Here is a 10,877-nt window from a genome sequence, read left to right on the forward strand (position 1 = left end):
ACTCCATTTTATGCGTAATGTAGCTGATAACTAATAAAAACAATGCACAAAGCAAACAATGGAACTAAGTAATTAAATAACAGTTAAAATAATAATTACGTTTTATTGCTGGATTTGCCCTGTATTATTTATACGGTAGCGTAATATTTTTTACCATAATATACCACCTCCATTTCACGATGACTTTTAGTAATGATTACTTTTAATATACGCGCAACGGTGTCGGTGTGTGTAACTCTCAAGAGGCCGTGGTTTCGAATCCGGCCCGCAAATCTGACTTTACGGAATTTATGTGCGAAATTTAAATTTAAGCTTTTCGGTGAATGAGTTGATAATATCAAGTATAGGAAATTAAACTATTTTTCCGGATTTAAATCGCGTATATTTGTTTTTTCAAACAAACCAACGTTCCGGGTCCTTTACAGGTCTCTTGGTCACGGTTGACTGAGGTGGTACAGTCATCAACCAGTTATGTCTAATATTAATGCAAACCACCCTATTTTTTCACTATAGTTAGAATATTAAGGTTCTTGAGCATTGAGTAGATTTCTGGAATACGACCCTAAGTATATTAAGTGTGTTGCAAATAGTGAATCATATATTTAAGATTATCAATTCTATTATCAGTTGCACAACAATTATCAAATATTTGATATTGGCGTCGCGCTCGGGCCATTGCCGACTTGAACTTGAAATTGAAAACGATTCTGAAGTTGAATGCAATGGCAAAGGTATTCGAAACCCATTCAGAACTTTACATTTTTTTCTTCTATTTTGTCGTGCGTCTGGTGATAGGGGACACGCCCTTTAAATCGCTTTAGATCGCAAAGATCTGACCACGTCATCGAGCGACAACGACTCACCTGATACAAAAAGTTGACAAGTCCCATAAACCTGAAGTGTCCCCTTAACCTTTTTTTTAAACACAAGTTCAAATCATCTTTATTTCATAGGTATGCAAATTACACTTGAAATTGCCATATTTATTAACCCCTTCTGCTCATTCTTAAGGCAAATTCCCATGCGAAGAATGAGCAAGAAACTCTAGTACGCAGAAGCTGTTTTATAACCTTAACTATAAAGTATAATATTTAGCAGTAAAACTCCTTGTGAAAGAGTTCGTCCAGGCAAGTACTGCCACCTTACCTATTCTTGCCACCAAATTCCGGTTTTGAATGGTAAGGGTGCTGGTGAAATGACAGGCACATGGGACTTGTCAACTTATGTCTCAGGGTGACGGGCGCAATGGCAGTGAACCTCGAATCTTTGCGATTTTGAGCTCGTGATCGTTCCATTACTTGGAATCATAAAACAATCGATAATAAGATGCCTTAGATTTAACTTTTTAATATTTAATTAATTATTGTTTAAGGTTTCTTTTCAACTGTTTATTTTCGCCAAAGTTGTTGAAGCAAAATTTGTTTTCCTTATATTTAGACTATATTATGACAGAGAACAAAAAAGTAACGAGAACAGACACTCTCCGCCCCTCCCTAGCTTTAGATACCGCACCACACCCCGCACGTTGACGGTCACATGGGCTGAACGGCGGCCGTTTTCGCGCTAAGACGGCTTTGATTACTTTAATATAGTTTTCATTTATTCATTACGAATTTGTATATATATCATTTTACGTTACTATTTATAATGGTTGTGAATTGTGCTGTGTAGCATTGCAACTGTTATGGATAGGCGAGTCGCTTACCATCAGGCGCACAACATGTCCGTCCTGTCACTTGGTCTCATAAAAAAATGGTCGAGTTAACAGTACCAAGAAGAAAGGGGATAATATGGCGGCGGCGAAGGAAGTTTGTCAGGAGCGTAGCAGTTGGAGGTCGTGAAAATGTGTGTATGAAACAAAAATTGCAAACTGAATATAGGTACTTTAATGAAAGGCCATTATTATGACTTCATTATTATTATTATTATTAGGGTGACTTCATTCGGGGCATATGCATCACCACTGCGACCATCAACTGATTTATTGTGATCACCACTAATTACAGTTCGGAACCAAGGCCGACAGCATTGAAGAACTGAAGGACTTTCCTGGCTCCGACAGATTTTATATCTTCTGGATGTGGCATATACCTACCCAGTATTGAAGCTTCGTATCATCAGGGGGTAGCACTACGTGAGAAGATCAGCAGGAGTTTCAACCACCTCGTGGCAGAATCTACATAATCTGTTTTCGCTATGCCCAATATTTGACATGTGCTTGTTCAAGCTACAATGTCCTGTTTAGATTCTAGTGAGCATTCTAATGCCATTACTGTCCAATGACATAAGTTATCTACAGGGTTTGGCACTGTAGGCAGCTACCAGGGCTTTTGAATGCTCAAGATCCTTGCTCTGTAGCCACACTTCTCGGGAGACGTGTGTGCTTTCGTTCAGCAAAGTGAGCTTTGTTAGGCTGTATGCCTATAAAGGATTCGGGTCCAATAAAGCTAATTATTTGCTAGTTTATCTGTTGCCTCATTACCCTCGACGTCAGACTGGCCTGGAACCCAGTCAGGACCACTTTATTCCTTTCCCCGAGAGCATTCAGTGTAGTCACACACTTCTCTACAATCCTCGATGTTTGGGTGACTAAGGTTAGCTCATGTAGAGCGGCTTGACTATCTGAGTTTATGTAAATATACTTGTTAACGTAACATCTCTTCAGGTTCAAATCCGCATGTATAAGACTTAATCATACCATGAAATTTAAAATGTATTTTGTTTAACGTCCTACATTCCTGGAACAAACCGTACATTATTCAAAGTAGATCATAGGGAAACAAAGTTTTCCTATAACAACTTTCAAGATTCAACACAAAAACGTTCAAATACTTGAACTGGATATTAAATTATGAGGATAATAACGTAGAAGTCCTTTTGTGTGTGTTATGGTAACGACTAGGAGGTCAATATGAATTAACTGACAGTTCCATTAATTTTATTATTGTTTACTGTAAATAAGTTTCCCTAAAAACACACAAAACAAAATCGCTAGCTTCAGTTTATAGAGTGGCGATAAAAATAAAAACATAGTCATCAGTAGACTACGCTAACAGTGGCTTAAACCTTAACCATTACAGGACTACATAAATTCAAAATCAATTTTATATAAAAATAATGGCAATAATTCTGTTATTGAAGCCGCAACACATGGTCGTTGCACAAGAAATCAAGTAATTTTTGATCAGGATTTATTACAGACATTATTATAATAGTGTTATTGTAAGAGGCAGCAGAAGACCGACCGACCCGAGAGATAGTAAGACCAGGGTAGTCCGGGCCAAGCCCTTCGCCAGTGATACGCCTTCACAGGCGTCTTTGGTGGATCCGGACTTGGGTACGGACTCGTCGGGATATGTGGTTAGCGGTTAAGTTAGGTTAGGTATGAACACGTTCGTCTGCCTCGGTAGCATGTGACCGGGGCTTTCATCCCGCGTATCCTATCCATAATGCCCTTCCCGTATAACCAAGAGGTTGATAGTGAGGTTCACCATAAACAAAACTTATAAGTATGTAGAAGATGCAGAACTGTCCGTTCATGAATCACTGCTGTGCGATCTCTAATGACGTTGTGTGATTTTTATCAATTGTTATTTATAGATATAACTAACATAGCTCTGATATAAGTATGTACCTTACAAATTAGGGATCTAAGTTAACTGTTACTAAATAAAATAACAGTCCTGGTCGCTTGTCCTGGGTTTTTGCATCCCGTCATCCCGGTGACCAATTTATCAATAATGATTGTAACTACTTGGAGTAAATAAACTACGGAAGTGTAAGTTTTTTTAGCTTCCATTGTTGATAGTGCCTCTGGCTGGGGCATGTTCGCTCAGAAGTGAGATATGTATACCCATTAGAATGCAACATTGGCTTATGAGATGCAACTGTCATAATCAAAAATGAGATGTATTGTCTCTCCGTTGACTTAGCTTGAGGTTAGACTTGTGGTTGTTCAAGCCCTTTTTTGTTAGTAATATAGTAGATGTACTCAGATCATATTAGTAACCGAAATGAGAAGTCACACAGAATTAAATGATCACTTAAAAAACTAGGTGTCTAACTGGCAAAGTCAGGTGCAGTGTGGAATCTCAAATTATTTAAGAGTTGAATCCCATTTGCAATTTTTAAGTCCGTTAATAGTTTTTGAAATGCAAATAATTTGAGTATCTTATTGAATGTTAAAAAAAAAGCGGGTAGTCGCCAAGTGCACAACTAAATTTTTAGCTCTGCATATTATTTAATTTTAAAAATAGTACAATTGAATTTATATTAATAATTTATATGTTACAAAATAAGGCATAAATAGTACTACTCGCCTGCAGTGTTTACTTTCCTTCATCACTCTCCTACATTACAAGACACCACTAAGCAATGGATCACTCACAGATACAATTCAACATGGATAAGATGGCTAAAATGTTTGACGAGAAGATGGCAGAATTCCAAGCTGAGCTGAATCAGGCGTCGACTACACGTAAGAATCCTAATAGCATTGCAGCACTTAACACTGAGTTCCTGAACTTTAAAACATTTGTGTGCAACGGCCTCACTGTGCTGCGTGCTGAGATGGAAGCTCTTCATAACAGAGTTGACAGGATGGAGATGCAATTCCGGCGGAAAATGCTGCTAGTACATGGCATTCCCGAGCAGCTAAATGAAGACACCTGTGCTGTCGTAGTTTCCACCTTATCATCTAGGTGTAAAATTCATAGCCTTACTGCAAATAGTATTGCCGCCAGTTACCGGATGGGTAAGCAGGTTCCTAGAAACACCAACCCGCGACCCATTGTCGTCAAATTTACTGATGCAACGGTGCGGGCAGCGTTGTGGAAAAGCAAAGTTGCACTAAAGGGATCAAAGGTCACTCTCTCTGAATTCCTTACGAAGTCCCGTCATGTCGTTTTTGTAGCTGCCAGGCTAAAGTTTGGGGTTACTAATTGCTGGACCTTGGACGGAACCATACATATCAAAACACCGGATGGCAGAAGACACAGGCTGGAGACTATGTCCGAGTTTCTTGCGATTTCTCCAAGTACCACAGCGAACAAAATGTAGGACCCTCTTTTTTAGTACTTTAATTCTTGGCGTACCTACTTAATTTTGATCTTTTTTGTAATGCAAAATTTTAATTTGGAACATTCGTTTGTTACGATTTTGTCTCTTGACGTCAACTGTCACTAACATCTTTTTCTGACAGTTACATAGCGATTATTCGTTCGGAAACGTGTTTAAATCTGTGATTCGTTTTGTTTTCGCTATGACATGCCAATGTTGCGCCGACATGTTTTATTTTAATTGTATACTTTATTATTAATTTCGTAAACGGAGAAAACTTTTAATTCCCGATGCTTTTGTGTCTTGTTTTCTAATTATTTTTTGTCATTGTAAGCTATTCTCTTTCACACTGCTGGCGGGTATAATGAATATTTTGGGTTTTCTTATTATCATCATTATTTTAGTTTTTTAAATTTTATCTTAATTATCTTTTATTTTTTAGTGCTTATTATTATATATTATATTCTCTATAATTACATACATATTATAATATTGTATTAAATGTTGCAAACTAATGCCTACAACAGTAATGACTCTTTGAGTGATGGGTTGGATTTTCACTCAGCGTCTTCGCTTTCTGATTCTAGTTTTCATAGTGTGTCTCGACCATTAGATGAACTTCTGGAAGCTAGCTTTTCAGCCGTCGCGAAAAACTTTAACGCAGTCCATATAAATGCACAAAGTATTCCTGCCCATTATGCTGATTTGGTGAGCACTTTCTCAAATAATAGGAATATTCACGCAATATTAGTTTCGGAATCTTTTTTAAAACCATGTCTCCCTTCGTCTTCCTACGAGCTTCCTGGTTTCCATCTCATCCGCAATGATAGGACTGGTAAGGGTGGTGGTGGGGTTGCTATATACCTTAAAAGTAATCTTCCTTTCAATATTTTAGATAAATCCCCTTCTCCTTATTCTGAATCATCTGAGCATCTTTTTGTGGAAGTTTTTTTGGGCCATCTGAAGCTCCTTTTGGGAGTTTTTTACAGCCCAAATCTACATATTGATTATTTTAGTAAGTTTGAAACTCTATTGGAAGATTTGGTACCCACGGTTGATCATACAATCATTATGGGTGATTTTAACACCTGTCTGATTAAACACGACACCCGTTCTGCTCAGCTTCGCTCAATCGTGGATTCTACTAATCTTAGCATTCTCCCATCTTCTTCAACGCACCACTTTCCTGGATGCCAGCCATCTTTGTTGGACCTTATTATTGTGTCCTCAACTGACCATGTTAGCGTACACGGTCAATTTCCTGCCGAGGCCTTCTCTTATCATGACCTCATTTACCTGTCATACAGAATCCGTTGCCCTAAGCTTAAGCCTCGGGTGGTCATGCAGCGCAATTTTAAGAACTTTGATGAAGGTAGCTTTATGCGTGACCTTGGCGGTGTTGACTGGGACGCTGTTCTTAGAGCCCAAACCATCGACCTGAAGATGGAAATTTTCAACTCGATGCTTATCCAGCTTTATGACATCCATGCTCCACTCCGTCCTGTCCGGCTGAAGCATCTTCCGGCTCCTTGGCTCACAGCAGACATTAAAGCTCTAATGACTAGGCGCAATCTTGCTAAGGTTCGTTATAGAAATGATCCCACTGACGTGACCCACCGTAAATTTAAGGACCTTCGGAACCGTTGCAGCAGGGTATGCAGGGATGCGCAGCGCCGTCACATACATGCCTCAGTTTCTAATGGTGATCCTGCTAAGGTATGGTCGTTTCTTAATACCCTTGGTATTGGCAAGTCTAAATCTCCTACTCCTTTTAACCTTGATCCTAACTCCTTGAACTCTCATTTCACAACGCCTTCCTTTCTTTCTACTAGTATTAAGCAATCTACGCTACAGTCGCTCTCTACCGCTTACGACTCACAACATCGGGCTTTCTCTTTTAGGTCCGTGACCGAGGGCGAAGTTGAGAAAAATATCTTGGCCGTTAAATCCAATGCTGAAGGGCTGGATGGAATAAACCGTAAGATGATCTTACACGGTTCTTCTATTCTTGTTCCTATAATTTGCCATATTTTCAACTTTTCTCTCGACACTGGCACCTTCCCGAGCTGCTGGCGTCAAGCTGCTGTAGTACCTATACCTAAAACCTCCAATCCATCTTTACCTTCTCATTTTCGTCCTATTTCTATTCTTCCGTTCCTTTCCAAAGTTCTTGAGCGTCTTGTCCATTGCCAGATTACAATATTCGTGAACTCGTGCAATATCCTTAGTCCTTTCCAATCTGGCTTCCGTTCAGGGCATAGCACTGTTACTGCCTTAACCAAGGTATCTGATGACATTCGCGAGGGTATGTCGAATCAACATCTGACAGTACTAGTTCTTTTAGATTTTAGCAACGCGTTCAATACTGCTGACTTTGATATTCTATTAGCAATGCTGAAATCGGTCCTTGTGTCAGATTTGGTAGTGGAGTGGTTTCGCCACTATCTCGTTGGGCGTCGGCAATGTGTTCGTGTTGACAATAAGCATTCTAGCTTCTGTGACGTTACTGCAGGCGTGCCTCAGGGCGGGGTTCTCTCTCCTCTTCTTTTTTCCATCTTTATAAACTCCCTTACTCCCTTACTTTCTTGCCAGTATCACTTGTACGCCGACGACCTTCAGATTTATTCTCAGTCTCCTGTGTACGACGTGGACAATTTAATCGCCGAACTTAATGACGATCTCGCGACTATACACGATTGGAGTCGAACCCATGGCCTTACGGTCAATCCTAACAAGTCGCAGGCCATCGTCGTTGGAGGCTCGAAGCAAATCGCCAAATTAAATAATGTCACTATTCCCCCGCTTTTTTTCAACTCCTTCCCTCTGCCTTACAGTAATGTTGTTAAAAATCTTGGCGTTCTTTTTGACTCCACTCTGTCTTGGTCGCCACATATCGCTGAGGTGAGTAGGAGGGTGTTTGCTGCCTCTGGGTCATTGCGGCGTTGGAAAAATCTGCTTCCTGTGAGGACTAAGGTTGAACTTGCGCAATCGTTGCTCTTACCTATTCTTGATTACGCTGATGTCTGTTTCATTGACCTTAACGAGGATCTGTTAAGCAAGCTCCAGCGTCTACAGAATCTTTGCATCAGATTCATATACGGATTGCGCAAGTTCGATCATGTGGCCGAATTTAGGAGAAGGCTTCAGTGGCTCCCTATCAAGTTGCGCCGTGAGGAGCACGTTCTCAGCTTACTTTACAATGTTCTATACGACCCTCGTACTCCTCCATACCTTAAGGTTCGTTTTCACTTCCTCGGGGATGATCACAACCGTGAACTAAGGTCTAAAATGGATAACCTACTGAAGCCTCCTTTCACTCGCTCGGAGTATTACAAAAATTCTTTTACTATTCAGGCTGCAAATTTGTGGAACGATCTCCCATTTGAAATCCGACATTCTAAGTCGCTATCTATTTTCAAAACCGGATTGCGTAAACATCTTTTATCACGGTCCTAGTCTGCAACGTATGTATTAGTAAGTATAAGTTATTAGTAATTATTTAGGTATATTTATATATACATATATCTACGTAGGTATAATATATCATTATTTTTTAAATATTTTATAAATTACTATGTGTCTTTATTTAATTTTATTATTTTGTATTTTTTTTATTTCTTTTTATTTATACAATTTTATTTTATTTTTTTATATTTTTATTTTTATATTTGTAAAATTGGCACACTACGTCTCCCGCTCCGATTAGCATTCCTCTAACCCTAAGGTTGTCTGGAAGAGATCGCTCTTAGCGATAAGACCGCCTTTGCCCACATTAGTTTTAAGTTGTTTATGTACTATTCTTGTTCTTGTGTGTGAGCAATAAAGTGTTTATCTATCTATCTATCTATCTTATTGAATGTTAGACTGAGTTTCAAATTGGTAGAGGGGCAGGTTAGATATTTCTGTTCTCATTGTATTATAAACTCACACACCTTTTTCAACGCAAATTTCAATGCTACGTAATGTTTTTTCTACCTGTAAAATCTGAAATCAGTCGACCAGTCTATGATCAGTTTACTTGGAAGATATGGGGCATTCTACAAGATTAGGGCCAATGCCTGATCTCTCCTAATTGCATTTGGCGGCAACAGTATTCAGACAATTTTTGTTGCCCTTTATAAGTACTCATTCCGAACGTATGAAATCCGATTGACATTAACATTGACTTACAATTATATGGACGTTGGGTCCGCGCTAAAAAGTGTCCGAACTTATAGGGCGTTAAAATCGTATACAGAGCGTCATTCACGCTTTAGTCTTCGTTTGTTTGACTGACAGCGAAGCAAGCAAAATTAGACAGTACTGCGATGATATTACAATTTAAAAGCTTTTTCATATTCCTTTACATGTCACTACGTTTAAATAGGTTGACTTGGGACATTTTTTTTAGTGGTTTTTGTATTAGACCCGTCGTCCATTTATTTGTAAGTCAATGGGTGAGTGATTGACTATGTCTCACTCTTCGGTTAGACTTCAATCCGAGTGGTTTGTTACATTTGTAAAAAGGACGAGCTCCCAGTAAGATATCTGTAGTGAACTGAAGTTAGCTTCTTTGAGAACCAATGATGCAAAATCAGGGTGCAGCAGATAATTGATGAAAATGATAATGTTATTTTGAGCTCTTTGGAGGCAGACGCAAATGATGTCAGATATTAGATATAATTTTCAGGACGGTTGATCTATTCTTTATGGGCCAATCATACACAGATAATTGTTATCGATCTGCCCGGCAGCGATAACTGGTAACTTACTGGTGGGTCAACTTACATACTTACAAATACATTCTAATGCATTTCATTTGTGTTAATATATTTATTTTTTATTTTAAAAACAATAAGACATTAAAATGTCTTTAATGTACTTGCTTTATCAAAGTACTCTCATATTCTTATTGAAAAATGTAAATAAAGAAATGAAATGGAAACATTAAAAAAAGCATTAACAGTTTCCATGAAGTATTTTTATTTAAATGTATGATTAATTTCAATGAAAAGTTGAGTCAGAGAAAATGGAAATGTATAAAAGCAAATAAGATTGTAATCTGCGTATTGTTTATCTCTTGTCTTTTTTGCATGTAAGAGCATTGCTGTTGTTGGTATTTCTCTCTAAGCCCCTGTCGTAAAGTCAACCTATATGGGACCTCATACAGTCACATGTTTCAATGCCGTTTTATACAGTTTATGTGTCTGGCTCTTGGTATTTGTTATTCGGAGTCCCTTAATTTAATAATCTACACTTGGTTTACATCAAAATACACGTTAATTTATAATTATTGTCCAGTTCTCCGTGGGTGACCAGCAGACTAATTGGCTACAAAGACAGGTATTCAAAATTAGAGAGACTTTTCTTATGGACAAAAGACGACAAGGGCAGTCCTTACTAAGTCTATAACTCCTCCTGGATGTTCTACAATTTGTACAGACGGACTGTACAATTACGTAATTTACAAATATTTCTATTAGAGAAGCTCTGACATTGGACAGGAATGGCATAAGAATGCTCACTAGAGCCTTAACAGGGCATTGTGGCTTAAATAAGCGCATGTCAAATATTGGGCAGAGAGAAAATAGAGAATGTAGATTCTGCCACATGGAGCATGAAACTCCTGTTCATCTACTCACCCAATGCCAGCCCGTGTCACTTATTTGACGTAAACTGTTTGGGATAGATGTCGGACAGAGAACAAGAGAGTACCTCTGTTCTCCATTAATAACTAGCGGATTTCAAAATGACAGATACTTTCTTATGGACAAAAGACTACAAGGGCAGTCCTCACTAAGTCCATAATGACTCCTCCTGGACAATTCGTACTGACGGAC

General features: G+C 38.6%; 1 protein-coding gene across 1 annotated transcript in view; it reads right to left on the reverse strand.

The window, feature by feature from the left end:
• LOC113232143 (MAP kinase-activated protein kinase 2) overlaps nt 1-10,877 on the reverse strand; it is a 78,884-nt gene that overhangs the window by 67,244 nt on the left and 763 nt on the right. The window lies entirely within an intron of this gene.

This window comes from Hyposmocoma kahamanoa, unplaced genomic scaffold (genome assembly GCF_003589595.1).
Source record: "Hyposmocoma kahamanoa isolate Upper Pololo Valley unplaced genomic scaffold, ASM358959v1 67, whole genome shotgun sequence".
NCBI classification, from domain to species: domain Eukaryota; kingdom Metazoa; phylum Arthropoda; class Insecta; order Lepidoptera; family Cosmopterigidae; genus Hyposmocoma; species Hyposmocoma kahamanoa.